This window comes from Stegodyphus dumicola, chromosome 1, assembly GCF_044657685.1.
Source record: "Stegodyphus dumicola isolate Sdum_Otavi_A_Nest chromosome 1, ASM4465768v1".
Lineage (NCBI taxonomy): Eukaryota > Metazoa > Arthropoda > Arachnida > Araneae > Eresidae > Stegodyphus > Stegodyphus dumicola.
In genome coordinates, this window is record NC_140768.1 from 149,003,996 (window position 1) to 149,020,642 (window position 16,647).

Genomic DNA, 16,647 nt, shown 5'->3' on the forward strand with positions numbered 1-16,647 from the left:
AGCAGCCCTTGGCTATGCATTGTTTCCCGTTTCTTAGCTGGTTAGCTACGTTTTGGCGAAGACCGTAGGTTTCGTCTCATGCCAGTGTACTTGAAAATAAAACAGATGGTATCTCTTTTTCAAACATTAGAGCTAGTTCTGGTGATTTCAGTGTAACTTTTTTTCTCGCTGTCTTATTCAGTTCTTATAATGGCACCCCGTGTCAAAGGTCCCAGTCAGGACGAAATTAATAAGTTTCTAAAGAGATTTAGAAGAGGAAACTTTTGCCGATACAGATTCGGACTTTTCAGATACAGAAGAAATATATTTTAATCAAGCTTTTAATAAAGTTACCGATGACTTCAAAAGCAAGGCTAATAATTTATTTAAATGGAGACAGCGAAATGAGCATGACAAAGCTAACATATTGACATTTAGTGGTAATCCTGGTATAAAGACTGAATTTTCGGAAACTCATCTTGCTACTGATTTTTTAAATTATACTTTTTGAGATGAATTGTTTAAAATTTTAACCAGAGAAACGAATCGATATGCTTCTCAAATCTTAGAGTTGCCACCAAATATAAGCGGAAAAAGGAAGCATGAAAGCGACTGAACGCCAGTTACATCAGATAAGCTTCAGAAATTTTTTGGATTAGTCTTACTCACAGGGCGTATTGAAAAAGACAGCATTCGAGATTATTGGATGATTTAATGGACATCATCCAATAAAGAGGATACTTTATGAAAAATTTGTCATAATTTTTTTCTTTAATTTTGTTTTGAAAATATTCCTGGCTACTCTTTTTGATCACGGAAAGAAATATAAAATACATATTTCCTACACTTTAAATGTCAACACTTTGTATGCCCTTATTCTTTTGAAAGTATGAAAGATTAATTTATTTAAAATAAATTAGAAAATTTATTATGTAGAATATTATGTATATTCATTTAAAACCAAGGAAAAATCAAACTTTGGATATAACGATGGTTTTGAATGAAATCCTCCTGTGAAAGAAAACTGACGTGGATTCTTTATAAACATTTAAAACTCTTCTGAAAAATATTTTTGATAAATTTATATTTTCTGAAATTTTAAATCATACATCAAAATTCTCTTCAGCAAATATTAAAAAAAAGCCTAAAAGTTTTCTCTCTCTACGGACACTACGAAAATGCAAAGATTTAAGAAATTATTTCATCAGACTTCACTTCACACTGCAGGTATAAAATTGATTGATTATATGGGTATTCGGAAAATTTTCCCTGCTAATGTAAATAAAATCCAATTTTATAAAAAAATTCTCTCAACAGATATACCTCCTTTGCCCGACAGTCCAAAGTAATATTTGTTAAAAGTTAAATAATCAAACACAACTAACAGATCTCTGATTTTCTTTTTTATGTAACAATAACAAAGCTATCGAAAAAAAAAAAGAAAAAAGATTTAAAGTTTTATTATCACCTCAAAAATCAAATAGTAATGAATCAAATTCTAATCATGTATTAGTAATGAGTATTATTATGAATTTATTATTATTATTATTTCATTAACTTATTCATTAGTATTATTTTATTAATGAAAATAGATTATCAAATACTGCATTCGGACTCTCAGGCATATAGAGCTAGTTTATATTTGTCAAGTTCTGTTCTCGTTTGCTAATTTCTAGAAAAAACAAAGACATAAAATTCACAAATGATTACCCAGATTGATCAGAAATAGTAAATTTATATAAACATCCTATACATTTTGTTCTTTATAAATAAATACAGTTTAGCCTAAATTAAATCAAAATAAACCTCGAAAAAGTCGAAAATATAGTAACCTATTCTAGATTATTGTCCAGCGTCTGACAAACATGTAAATTTTACTGCATAGGGACAAATATCCAGCCTAACCATGGAGGTAAGAAAGTACTTCCTACGGCTTTTCTCATTAGGGGACAGTAAAGGAAGGGGAAAAAGTGTTTTGGATAGCGCCGTTCTAAAGGTTATATTATGAAAATTTAAGCCAGGTTTTAGAAGGTTAATAATATATAAATTAAATTTAGAATGAAAATATTTTTCTGTACTGTTATCTATTTTTAAGCAACTGGAAGAAATATTATTATTTTCATCTAGCGATAAATCTTGTCCACTATTAAAAAATCGTTGCTCAGTACAGCAAAATTCAAAAAGCCATTTTATCTGGAGTTCATTGCAACATTTTTCACTAAGCGTTTCTTCGTACCATGAGTGCCATAAATAAAATAGGCTTCTAACATCTTATGATAACGTTCAGTTGCAAAATTCCTACCTTTAATGTTTATGTACGTTATTATCTTACAGCTCCCAAAAAACATACATATTACTTCATAATAAATATTATAATGTATACTGAAAAACCATCATACCTATTCCTCTTTTTAACATTTCAATGGTAAATTGTAATATACTTTTTTGAATAGTTTGATATTTTTTGGCTTATAACATTTTTTCCATAAAGAAGTACAAAAACAGTCCATGGATCTCATAAAATTCAAATTTTGATTGATTTTGAGTTTCAATTTTATATATTTGTATTTTATTTGCTCTTATGAGTAAATAGAAAGTATTTAATTTTATAAATTGGTAAGAGCAGATTGCATTATTGTTTAAAAGAAGAAGGGAGTAAAAGCTTAAATTTTATTGATATTTATTTTAAAAAGTGTTTCAGTGGTTAACTTTTATTTAAAGCATGTTTCAAATTATAAATGCTATATTTCTTTTATTTTCTTGTTCTTTAAAAATCTTGTTACGGATCTAAAGTGTGTAGGATTAACTTCCTTGGCCATACTTTTCGCAAATGTTTAATTTCTAATAATTATTACCTTCGTCCCTGGTGCAGATGCACAATAAGAACTGCGAAAAATCTCGTTCGCTCTTTTTTTCCTTCTCGTCTATTTCTTTTCGTAATTAGTTTGAAATATAGTAAATTATTCCCTTCATCAACATCAGATCATAAGTATGCGTTATATTTAATGCAATCATAGTCTGCTCTAAATTTATACCCAACAAATCGCAAATATTATAAAGGACAGTTTGAATATGATAGAACTAAATTTCGTAGTTCTAGACAAATATTTTTACCGTCATTCTATTTAAAATGCTGCATTAGGGAAATGTACAAATTATGGATTTTCGAGAGCGCAAATACCTTTTTCGTACACTAATAAAGCAGTTTCTCTTTCAGATTCCTGAACAGAGAAGAGAGATCTGGAGCATACTCATGAACTGGCAATAAAACATACAAAAGAGTATACTAATTTTTTCTCAGCTATTTGATAGGACAAATGTAATTTTCAGATATCTTTCTGTTATTTTATAAAGTATTTCTCCCGCTTTCCTAGCGTGCCTTCGTGGTGTAGAGTATATAAGGTATTTCTCCCTTCTTAGGGTGCCTTCGTGGTGTAATCGTTCTGCACGCTGGGCCGGTATTCCAGAGGACCGTGGTTGAATTCCCAGAGAAGGCATTGCTCATTTTTCATCTCTACGGGTTTTCCAATTAACCTAATGTCTTTACAGTAGCGCCCGAACTAAAAGGGTGTTGAATGATGATTCTCCTCACCCAGAATTTGGCGATTGGGTCCCCTAAAAACCCCCAGCCATCCTTTAAAGGGGGAGTATTTCTCCCGCCTTCCTAGCCTGCCTTCGTGGTGCAGTGGTTCTGCACGCTGGCCCGGTATTCCAGAGGGCCGTGGTTCGATTCCCGGCGAAGGCGTTTGCTAATTTTTCATCTTTCCTGATTTAAAAGAAATACCTAATGTCTCTACAATATAATGTAAAGGATATACATATAATTTAATGTAAGCAGAAGCGCATCAATTTGAAACTTATACAAAATTCCTCTTCAGATTGGTAATAATATGAAAGATCTTTCAATTATATTGGACATAAGGTTTTCTCCATCAAACAAGAGTACTTTGCAAGAAAATATTCTTCCTTTTTGAAAAGAAGCTTTTACTGAATGCTGTTGAAAGCTCCATAGCAAATCTTTCAAAATAATGCTGTTCTGAGTTATATTGACTAATTGCCGAAACTGTAATACTTCGCTTGCATAGATACATATACATATACCATTCTTTTACTCAAATCTATTGAATATTGAATTTAACAAATTTTATGACCTCTGATATAAATTACAGATAGATAAGAGTACAGTATAGATAACGTATTACATTATTTTTTTAAAAATCAGTTACAGCTTTCTATTTCATTGTGCTGCCTCACTTCCTTGCCCCGTAAAACATCATAATGATTGGTGATCGTCAAGAATATTTTTTAATGTTATTTTTATTTTCTAGATCTTCTAATAAATACTTCAAAGGCATGCGTCGGAAATTTAGTTTTAGGTTTAAATTATTGCTAAAACCGAAGTCTACATACCTTTTGACTGAGGTTATCGAGCTACTACTGTAATTAGAGAACCTGGCATGTTGTTCTCTTCCCCAAGGTGTAAAAACATCTTGTTGATGTAGATCTACTTTGCCGTTCGCGAGTTTTACCCAGATTTGAATTTCAAATTTCATGATTCGCTTTTAAATATACTAATTTTTAATTGCTTAAAACACGTTTAATGCAGTGTATTGCATGGAATTTTAAGATCACATCGGTAGTCGGCTTATAATAATCAAAATATGTATACACAAATATTGTTAAACGAAAACTTCCGCTTTTATATATATTTTGAAAACAACATTATGTTTCATATTTTTAATGTTACTTCTTGTAAAATAATTATAATGATTCGTCATTCTGTTTTTGAAATACCAAAATTTCTGCTTTGGACGTCTTTGTCAATAAACTATCATATGTCAAACAAATCTTGCTTTTATGCCATAATCTCAGTGACGCTATTTATGGTGCTAAGTAAATACTGAATGATTTTTAACTGTTTTACGCAAAAAAAGCTAAAGGGCATAGAAGTGTTCTTAGGGAAACTTTCTCTAAATGTCATTTAGATTATCACTTATCTAATTCTGAGATACATCGTTAACAACACCATTTCGTCTTAGATTTTACTTGCAAACTGTCACAGTTTACAAATGAATGCTTAAAAGTTACAGTATCCTCATAACATTGCTAAAATCATTGGTGCAATATGTAGTATTAGCAATTGTTAATGGAGATATACAATTAATTAGCAATTACATGGCACTTTGGAACGCAAAATGCATGTTGTTTTTTTATATCTGTTTTCTTCCTCCTGACGACTTTCTGCTTGCATTATGATGAAATAAATCTTGATTATCATATCCTCTAATCGTCATAAATACAATCTTGGGGCAAAAAGAGATTCCATCGCGGATTAAAAAAGGACAATGGAAAGTGTAAACCAATGACAGTAAATTTAAAAAATTTTGCTTGGTTCTATTAAGAGTTAATTCTTCGGTTATTACAATATTTTCTATAGCTAATTTCAGATTGTTCCCTTCAAAAAGGAGAAAAATAGAAAGCGATTCATGATACTGACCTCCCACTACCATATAATTTTATTTAATTTAATTGAAAATATACACTAATATTTACTAGTACGTTGGCTATTAGCTATATATAAATCTACTTTAAAAATGTACAAAAAGAGTCTGTTTTCTATTTCGATTGAGCATACAGCTCCTTAGAGAATAAATGGTATTTATACGATATATTTCAAAATGTTTTCGAATTGGAAGTACAATTCTGTATGATGCGTGGAGAAAATTACTCAGCGTAAGTAAGGTTTTTTATATATGCCCACGATTTTCTTCATTCAAAGTATAGCTTAAATTTATATTCGAAAATCCATTTAATGAAATTATACTCGTATATCACTTCATGGTTTATTCTATTAATTCTCAATATCTCTTAAAAATAATACACATTCAATGCATCTTTTATAACACAAATTATTAAGTCTAGAGGTAACATTATTATTCAAGTCAACAAGCCTTGTTAATGCATAAATAACTTTCGTTACAAATATGACTTGAAATTATATAATTTCTCTCAAAGCTTTAAAAAAAAACATAAACAACAGTGTATTTCTTTTGGCATTTTTCCCAAGAATAATAAAATACAATATTACTATAAGAAACGCGATAAAATTATCTCTTATGAAAATACGATAATGCAATGAATGTTTTTGCAAGTGTACTTATTATTCTAAAGCTTAAAATCAATTTACATACTAACTCAGTGATTTTCACATAAAACTCGTATTAGTCTGCTAGCATCTAATGCTGCAGCTTTTACTTTTCAAATGAAACATGAAAGCAAGAGAGTCAGAATCCTTCTACGCTCACTGTTTGAGATTTTGTGAGGATGTTAAAAAATATTGCAATTTTCTCATGATCGAAGCCTCATCAGTAGACGAGAAGTTAAAGACTGTTGAATTGTTGAATACTGGTAGTTCGATTTACTTTCGGTTGAAACCCAGGCGAATGGCATGCCAGCGTGTTTGTTTTACCAGTATGTAAGGTTAATTTGTTCTTGTTTCCTACAGAAAGTCCTCTTTTTGAAAGAAGACGTAATTGTCAGTATAAAAAATACATGAAAATACTTTAATCTCCTTAATTTATAATTCTGAATTTTGTTTAAATTTAACTTCAAATTAAGTTGATAAAATTTAGTGTAACTAATAAAGTAATTATTTATGTATAATTATTCATCAAATCATAGCCTATGCATTTTGTAATAATATTTATTAAAATAAGAAAACTGTAGAAGTATTTTTAAAAATAATTATTGCTAATACATAAATGGAGAATAAGAAAGATTTAAAAGGTTTTACTGTTTCAATTCACAATAAAAAAGTACTGAAAAACAGAAATATAAATTGCAATAGAAAAATAGGAAAAAAAAAATTGATATTTCCGCGCTTCAGTCATGAAAGGAAGAATAGAAATTGACCTAAATAAAAATGATTTAAATTCAGGTTACGCATGAGAAAAATCATAATGACTTAAGCAGTTAACCAGTGTGGTTGCCAGGACCCAAACTCGTCACAAACTACCAACGTTCAGCAGACGTATTCAATCCACTATAGTGAACTTAATTTATTTTTTATATATTAATTATTAACAGCATTAAAATAATAAAAATATTTGTTCTAAATAAAAGTTAATGATCCTTCCTTGTATGGCATTTTCTTTGGATAGGAGTTTGGTGTAAATACTTAATGCTATATTCAAACAAGACATTTATTTAGAGCTTAATGTTGCAAAAAATGAATACTGGGAAAATTATCACTAGAAAAAAAATATCTCCCTGATAATGAATCCCATAATATATATTTAGTTACTCATATCCTTTATTAAACACATTATCATAATTATTAAATGCAATCTTTATTTATTACAAAACATTCGACAACACACTTTCTTTACAATAATACTTTACTTTTCTATACAAAAATACCATATTGAACGATTATATTACTTATGTGAGTTAATAAACAACAACATTGTTTAGTTCATGCATAATAACTTAGACAAAGTGTAATAAAACATTGCATAGTGATATTAATTATGTTACATAATTCCTTTGCAGCTTTCAGTTTGTAGAGTCATTCGGTTATTTTTGAAATAAGAAACATGAAAAATGTGCAATGCCCTAGCCAGGACTTGAACCTGGGCCTCTCAAATACGCGCCGAGTGTGCGAACCATTACAGCACGAAGGTATAAAGAAAGGAGGGGAAAAATACCTTATGTACTCTCCCTTTTAAAGAGCGACTGGGGATTAGGGTACCCAATCGCCATATCAGGATGGTGAAGAATCATCATGCATCACCTTTTTTAGTTCGAGTGCCACTGAAGAGTCATTAGGTTATTTTTGAAATAAGAAACATGAAAAATGTGCAATGCCCTAGCCAGGACTCGAACCTGGACCTCTCGAATACACGCCCAATGTGCTAACGATTACACCACGAAGGCCTAAAGAAAGGAGTGAGAAAATACCTTATAAGTTATAAAAGTAATGTTTTAATCCTATTTCACATCAAGTTTAGTGTTTCAGTGGCAGAAAAGTAAGAATTTATAAACTCAGTCAATTAATAATAAATTTCTAAGCTGCATGAATTTCTAAGTTCTGCAAGAATACCATTAAAAATGCAATCCTTAAAAAGAAGAGTGTATTATTTTGGAGCTGATATAGTTTGCATTGAGATTCAAACAACTGTCCTTAAATAATCCAAATCTTTGTTTTCGTTAAATAAGTCATATCTAATACCTATCCTCTTTCAAATCAGCAATCCACGTATAATTTTAAAAATGCTTTCCTTTACACTGAATTTTAGACATTTAGTCGCAAAGTGACAAAGTCACAAAGTTAGTGAATATTTAAATTTGTTTAAAAATTCTTTTCTATAAATTTTTCAACTATAAACAAACAAATTAAAAATAATTTTCCAGAAAACACCATTCCTTCGGAAAAAGATTCGAATTTGAGCATAAGAGAAGCCTAAAGTTTGAAATATACCTTATTTTTCACTATCAGTTTCTTTAAAAAGCAGTTTTAAAAGTCACATCATATTCCGTTGATTAAACTTGCAGAAATCATAAAACACCATTTTTTTATAATAATTATTCGAATATTATGCTAAACATCTTAAAAATATAAAAAGGAATATATTTATAAGTAACTATAGAACTGTTAAAAGAAAATTATTATTTGCATGCAAATAAAAAATATAGAAAATGATTAATATTTTAAAGATTTTTAATTTATGCTAAAAAAATCGGAAAATAATGTAACATTCAAGAGAACTAATAAATAATGCTATTTAAATGTTGTAACAGTGTCACAGAAGGAATGAAACATGTACCAGTTAATACAGATTTTATTAATAAATTATAATGCAATTTAATCGATCTGCAATGAAATCAGTGACTTCGAAATCTGGGTAACTTGGTTATAAAATGCATAAAAATTAAAAATTAAAACAGGCAAATTTTAAAAGCAATTTATTCGAAAATGAGATGTTTGTATGAAAGAATATCCTTTTACTTCTGATAACGTTTACTCATGAAATGTTGATGAGTATTTGGTGGAGAATTACCCTAGAGCACTCCCAGGGTCCGTCAGAGAGAAGCTCGCAAAGTTCTTGACAGTTCGCATCTACTAATGTTTACAGTGCAATCAATCTCTTTTAGGCGGACCAATTGATCTAAAATTCTGGGAGGAATGGGAAATAACAAAAGAATTGCTTGACAATTTTCAGAGGTTTAGGGTTATTTTCGCGACATTTTACGGGAAGTTCGGTCCAAAACTAGCGACAGTTTTAAGGGATTCGCAGAAAATTACTCGACAGGCTAAGGGTTAAACTCATTAATAATTTTAAGATTAAATAGTTAATTATTATCAAATTAATTAACAGCTATTTAATTAACGTTTATAAACTGTTATTTAATCAATAATTATTATATAATTAATTAATTATAATTTAATTGATAATTATTAGATAATTAATTATTATTTAGTGAAATAATTAAAGATTGAAGTAATTAAATAATTAAAATTAAATAAAATGTAAAGAGATAAATTGAAATTTAATAAGCGATTTTTAATATAATTTATTTGTTAAAATACAATTTTCGAGATAAAATTTCTACTGAAATTGTTATTCAATTACATAAGAGAAGTGCTGCAGCCTTCTTATTCAGGGCTCCGGTGCGTTCCGGCTAGAATTATGATTTATTACAAAGACTAAGAAGCACCGGAGCCAATATCCTGTGGTCTCCGGCCTAATTTAAGCTCTAATCGTAGGGAGAAACGTTTGTTTATCATCACAAAAATTAAATATACTTCAAGTGTAGCTGATGAAAATTCCAGGGCGAAACAGAATGAGGGTATGAGTGGGTGGAAACAAAAAATGAGGGGAATCTTGGTGATGAAGAACGTTCTCTTTAATCGCGGCTCTCTGCTGATATAATTATAGCCATCAAGCAAATGTGTGTCAGGGATAAAATGAGTCCTGCATCTGACTCCTACGGATGAATGTAAAATTGCTGTTTACGCTTTCCCGCACATTAGTGGATATTGTGGGAAGACGATGTATAGGACGTGCCTGAGCAGTTTATCTCAGTATTTCACTCTTATTGTACTCGCTATCATTTAACGCACATTTAAGAACATTAATTTTCCTTCCTGCGAGGGTAACTAACTGTAAGCATCGATAACAATACACTAGATACGATGGCATGGCGAGAAATTTACGCGTTCCTAACCAAACTCCCCCAAATTTATTGCCCTTTTTAAAGGGAAAGGTTTCCGCATGTGAGTGAGGGGACTTTATTTGAACGTCTCACGTTTTCATGAGTTCGTATTCCTATAGAAATAGAGCACTGCAATGCCTGCTAGTAGATATAAAAAGGTGATTTGGGGCTATGTGGCGCTCACAGACGACGGACAAGGGGGGGAGGAAATTTACGGAGGAGCCCGTGTGGGTTGATACGTCACCAACTACGGACGCTTCGCATCCTGTTCGTGACGTCATCACGCATTATCCATGGACCTTATAAGAAATAGACTAACCCAGTGGGCGGGGCGTGCGTCACACACATGTCGGGAAGAGAGAGTAGGGACGATTTAGTTTATCGTAACATTGAAACATATGGCGTTTGTATCACATAACTCTTTTTAATTATTAAATGTGATACGTTGTATAAATGATGAGATAATAAAATCACAGTTTTTGCTAATAAGATTTTATACATCTCATAAAACCACTTTTTACTGCATTTTTTTTTTTTTTTTTTTTTTTTTTTTTTTTTTTTTTTTACTGCATTTTGAGCATAAGCGTAATTCTTGTCTAAACATCATTACTTTGATAAAACGGTAAAAACTCTAAACAAAAAGTTTATGAATTTACTTTTGCCTACAAATAAAGTAAAATTAAGTAAGGTTGATAGTACATGATGCTATGAAACAAATAATGTAAAATTAAACAAGATTTGGTAATTTTGTTTTAATTTTATGAACATTTTCAGGCAGTAGTAGCAAATATTTATCATTTCAAATGTTTATAGAAACCAAGGATTGTTTTATTTACTTTTCTGTTTTCAAAATTATTATGGTATTAAAAGATGATCAATTATGACAATATTAATAACTCATAAAATTCGGAGCATAAACTTTTCTGAGTGTAATGAAAAATTTAAAAAAAAATTTGCAGTAAATAAAAAAATCTTATGCGGAACTAGAAATAAATTTAAAAAAATAGTTACTATAAAATACAAGATATTATAAGTCCAATCTTAAATTTTTATTAATGCGCCTAAAGTAACCTTGTAATTTTATATACCTGTTTTTTATACTTTAAGCAGAATGACTATACATCCATAAATACATATGTATGAAAGTAAACAATTTAGGATATTTGTTGCATTGAAAAATTCGCTTACTTCACTTTTTATTTCAAATATTTGTGAAAACAAGATTATATCTATTTATCTATTAATGTAAATACACACACCTATATATATATATTTAGAGAGAGAGAGGAAGAGAAACAGATAATATGGTTTATTGATGCTTAAATAAAATTAATTTAGTAAATCTGCTTCGAATATTTTCTCTCTGTTTAGATTCATTGTAACATGCAACTGCATGATGCATTCTGATTTTTAAATATTGAAATATCACTGCTTTAATTAATTTAATCAGGTGGTTTTTATCTGGCTCATCATCATAAATATGGTCTTGAAGAGAAGGAAATATATGTGTTCCTACGCTTTTTAAGACTTTTAGAGTCATGAAATTTATAATTTTTTTTATTCAATTTAAACCCCTTTTCAGTCTGCCTAAAAATTATTTCTGCAATTTTGCAGATCATTCGGACGTCACTGGAAGGAGAAGTCAAACCTTTACATCCAAATTTATAATATTTGAAACCTAGCAAACCATCATATGGTTCTGTTGAAACTAAAGCTGAGAAACAGATATTACATTTTACTTTATAAGCTAAGCTTTTAACAACAAAACCAGCTATATAATATGTATACTTTTCGTTCTTAAATATTCTTATTTTTGATTAGTTATAATGCTAGGAATTAAAATTTACCTATAACTTAAAAAAGCAGCAGAAAAATATAAATTTTAAAGAACTTTCAAAAATTCATTTTTAGGCATTTTAGTATTTAGCTATAGTTTAGTATTAGCTATAGTTTTAGTAATTGTAAGAGAAAATTACTTGGTTGAATTTTTCTGTTAGTTCAGATTTAAAATATTATTTTCTAAAAGAAGAAGTTACAAATTCGCTTACATCATAGGAAAAGCTAAAAATCTATACAAGCCCGAAAGCATGCAACAGCTTTATAATCATTTAGAACGTTAATTATTCATATATTTACTCATTCTTGTTCAAAAGATTCACGAAATGTGTCAAAAAATGTAAATTTTTAACTTTCTGTTTTCCATTTAGACATTTTGCCTTACATTTAACCTTTATCATGTTTCTAAAACATATCCCTGTTAATATTTCTGATTCTTTTTTTTTTTTTTTTTTTTTCCTAAAAATAAATACAGACTTATACGGATTTTTAAAGGTCTACTGACTTTGAATTACACCTTCTAATTCAGAAATAATAAATTTTCACAACATAAAATCTACTTGAACTAATATATGGACATCTCTAGCCAGTTTAGTTCAAATACATACGGAACAATATGAAATTTCTTATTATTGTCTACCCAAGTTTAATACGTACCAACAGCATTTCATTTCTTATTATTTTACACTACAGTCATTTACATGAATATATTCAGAACACTCCTTTTTATTGAACAGGAGGTTTCAAATATATTAACCGAACATACGTTAAATTTTGATTTCTATCACGTGAAAACTTCGCCCGGATTCTTAATGTGATCCCACCATTTACCGCAGACCTTCATAAACACTGCTATATTTGAACTTAACACAGCCTTATTTTTTTAACAAGCTACAGAATTTTTAACTACAGAGAAGAATATCCACATTGTAATGTAATATTTTAAATTCACTTAGAGCCATATTTGTGTAAAACATCTAAAACGAAAGGATGTCTGGACATGGAATTAATGTTCAGTCACGGAAGTGAAACTTTGTCATCTTTTTCCCTACTTAAAATATAAAAATTTCTCAGCTCGGAATATTTTTTTCAAAGAGAGTGATCATTATTTTTACAAGTCTCAAAGGTTTTTAATATATTCCTTCTAACTATGCATTTCAAATTGACAAACACTGAACTCTTACAGCTTTTTGAGGATGATTTTTAAGTTATGACACATAGCAAATAAAATCCTACATAACAGGGAATATTGACATGAATTTCCAAATAATAATACAACGTAACTTCAATATATTCAATTTAACTGAAGGTACGCATTTCAAACTGACATTACTTTACTTAAGCTCTTTAAGTACATCCGATATTTAATTTTTCACAGATATGAGAAACATTTTTGCATAAATACCATACCATACAAACATATAATATTGACATGAACTACATATTATGGTTAAACATTGGTAACTTAAATGAACCTTTAATACATTTTAGTGTGAATCATCTTAAAAAGAAAAATTCAAACAGAAATGCTTCACAAATTTACATATTAAGCAAACATTCAAGAGAATACCTATATATCTAGAGATATTATTTACACTAGTTGGTAATGTCATTTATTAGAGTATCGCAGGCGTATAGGAGAGGTATGCAATATCCATGAAAAAAACTTCCTACCAAGCCAAAGAGCAATAGTGAAATATAACATATAAGAAGGGAAAACAATGTCTGAGTATGGAAAACATGAACAAGGAATGAATACTTTTTCTGAAAATGTCCCGAATGGGATAAGTCAGGGTAAGAACCTTAACCAGTTTCAGGAATAGGGCCTGAAAACTAATGAAGTATTTTTAATCATATTTTAGTCTATAATGCATTTATTTATACTAAAATATTGTGTTTGAAGACTATATTCTACACTTAGAAGGAATTTGATAAATCAGAATGATTTCTTTTTCTGAAGATTCAGGTTCAGAAATATTAAAACTCAAAAGAAAAAAAAAGGTTAGAGCGAGAATGAAGTATACCGTAACCAATAAAAAATGTATTTCTTCCTAAAAAAATTAAAGTGAAACTTTTTCCACCTAAAAAAATCTAAATGAATTTTTTTCGACTTTTTAAAATCAAAGTGTAATTTTTTCCCCACACATTTCGAATTTAACATGGGTTTTCCCATAGACAAAATAAAAGTGAAGATTTTTCCTCCTAAAAAAATTAAAGTGGAAATGTTTCGACCTAAAAAAATCTATATGATTTTTTTTTCGACTTTTTAAAATTAAAGTGTAACATTTTCCCCCTTACATTTTAAAATTAACATGGGTTTGACCACATGACCACAGACGAAATAACAGTGGTGATGTTTCGTCTTAAAAAATTAAAGTGAAATTTTTCCTACTCAGAAAAGCAAACTGCTTCATTTGAGCAATAACGGAAACTGCAGTGAGCATTTTTCGCCTTAAAAAAACAAACATATTCAGATATTATCATCAAGGTTTTCTACTCAGATATATTTTCTGCTTTTCATACCATTACATTTCCAATGAAATTTGATTCATTGCCGGATAGTTAAATGTTTGTTATTTTTTTTTTCGCATCCGAATGCATTTCATGTCTCACATAGGCTCTTTACAACCAAGTTAGAAGTTAAGTGAATACTTCCTGAAATACTGTACATTTCATTCCGGAAAGTATCTTCATTTTGAATCCTCTAATGATTTTTTTCCTGCATTCCAAGTAAATTTTGTGCATAAAGTTTTCAGTTTCGATGGAAGTTATTTACGGATTACTATAGTGTTATCGTGTTTCCATAAACCTTTTGAAAACTTTGAGTATTGCAATTTTTAACGTTACGGCCATTGCAAGTCATTGAATTTTCAAATATTTTCTTATTTATCTTTTACATTGCCTTGTAAAGATTTTGGAATAAATTTTTATTAAATAGTTATATTGTTTGATTTAATAACGTTTTGCACGCTTGGAAGATTTAACTTCAATAGCGCTACCACGCTGAATCAGAAAATTAAGAAAGGAAATGTAATTTTTCATCTTAGTATACTGTGGGAATAGAGAATGTTAACCCATCTCATACAGAATATTTTCTCGAAGTTACCAAGAATCACTGACTTGTACTGTCATAGATTTTTCTCATGAAGTCTATTTCTTTCTTAAAGGAAGTTTATATACTAATTTCATTAGAAACATGTCTAAGAAAATATCTGACATTTATGAGAAACATCAGCACCTTGATTTAAATGACTAAAAAACTAAGAACCATTGTTTTGTAAATATGTTTCTCTTTGACACAAAAGTTTCTTCTTTATCACATTCTAAATGAACAACTTGCAGTGTTTATATTTATTTTAATTAACATTTATTTTAAGCTATCTTTCCTGTCAAGCCTTTACTTTGCCCTAGAATTGCCAATGTCAGATTATGTAAATTGTAGTAGAACGCGCAGTATATTCAAATTTTAGCAGAAGTAAGTTGAGTTTAAATATAAGGGAAACGAGATTGTATGTGTGCTTCTTGAATCGCGAGCGTGAAGGTTGCTAGATAGAAATTTAAGAACCGCGCAATTCGGCCTGTGTGCCTATTTCGGCAGTCGCTGAATCTTTCAACTGCTTAAACAGTAAGCTTGCTGAATCTCAGCTATATCTTAGAACGCGATTAAGTTAGTTACGATTTTAGAGCCTCGTAGGTATTGATCTCGTTTTTTATTCATCCTGTCATTTATTTTTAGTTTCACATTTCTGTTTTGTTAAACCGCCGGGTCGGCGTAGTTTGTGAGCGTCAAGTAAACGCAGCTGTTATTTCTAAAGTGAAATAAAAAGGGATTTAAACCCTTCTTACGAGTTTGTGTAATTTACAGTTCATAGCAGTCACTACCTCTGTTGCTGACAAGTTGGGGCCTCGCAACACTATATTGTTCCCCGAACATCTTACGAACATAGATGAATGAAAACTGGATGGAAGCTCATGTACAACTCCAACAGCAAGAAATGGCGAACCAGTTAGAAGGATTTGGATACCTGGTCCAAACGATGAGAGCATCTATCAAGCCAAACGTCGATTTCGACGGAAAAATTTCGGTGGCGATATTCTTAGAAGGCCTCGAAAATCACTTCCAGTTATACCCTGTGCCTGAAAGACAAAAAGTTGCCGTTACCACGTCTGCACTAAGAGGACAGGCCTCACTATTGTGGAAGAGTATAGGGAAAATTTTACTAGGAGAATTCGGAGGCCAAACATATACTTTTGAAAATTTTAAAATATCATTATTAAAGGCCTTCCCATAGTGAAAGACCGAGCAAAGCTAGAAGCCGAATTGTATAGTTTTTATCAACGTAATATGGAAGAGTTGACGGACTTTATTCTGCGAAAAGTTAAGCTGACGGATATGCTGTATGGAAAGAAACCTGACACGGAGATAATTGAAATAATCTTACCAAGATTGCTACTTGCTATCCAAGATTACTTCGAAATCCGAAATCCAAGCACCTTACAGGAACTCTTCGAGTTGGCGGTCAAGTTCTAAAACCGAAGAATAGCGGGAAAATCTAGAGGGGCATCATATTCTCAAGGTCTCCGAAGGCAATTCTCAAGTCAACAGACCGGAAACAC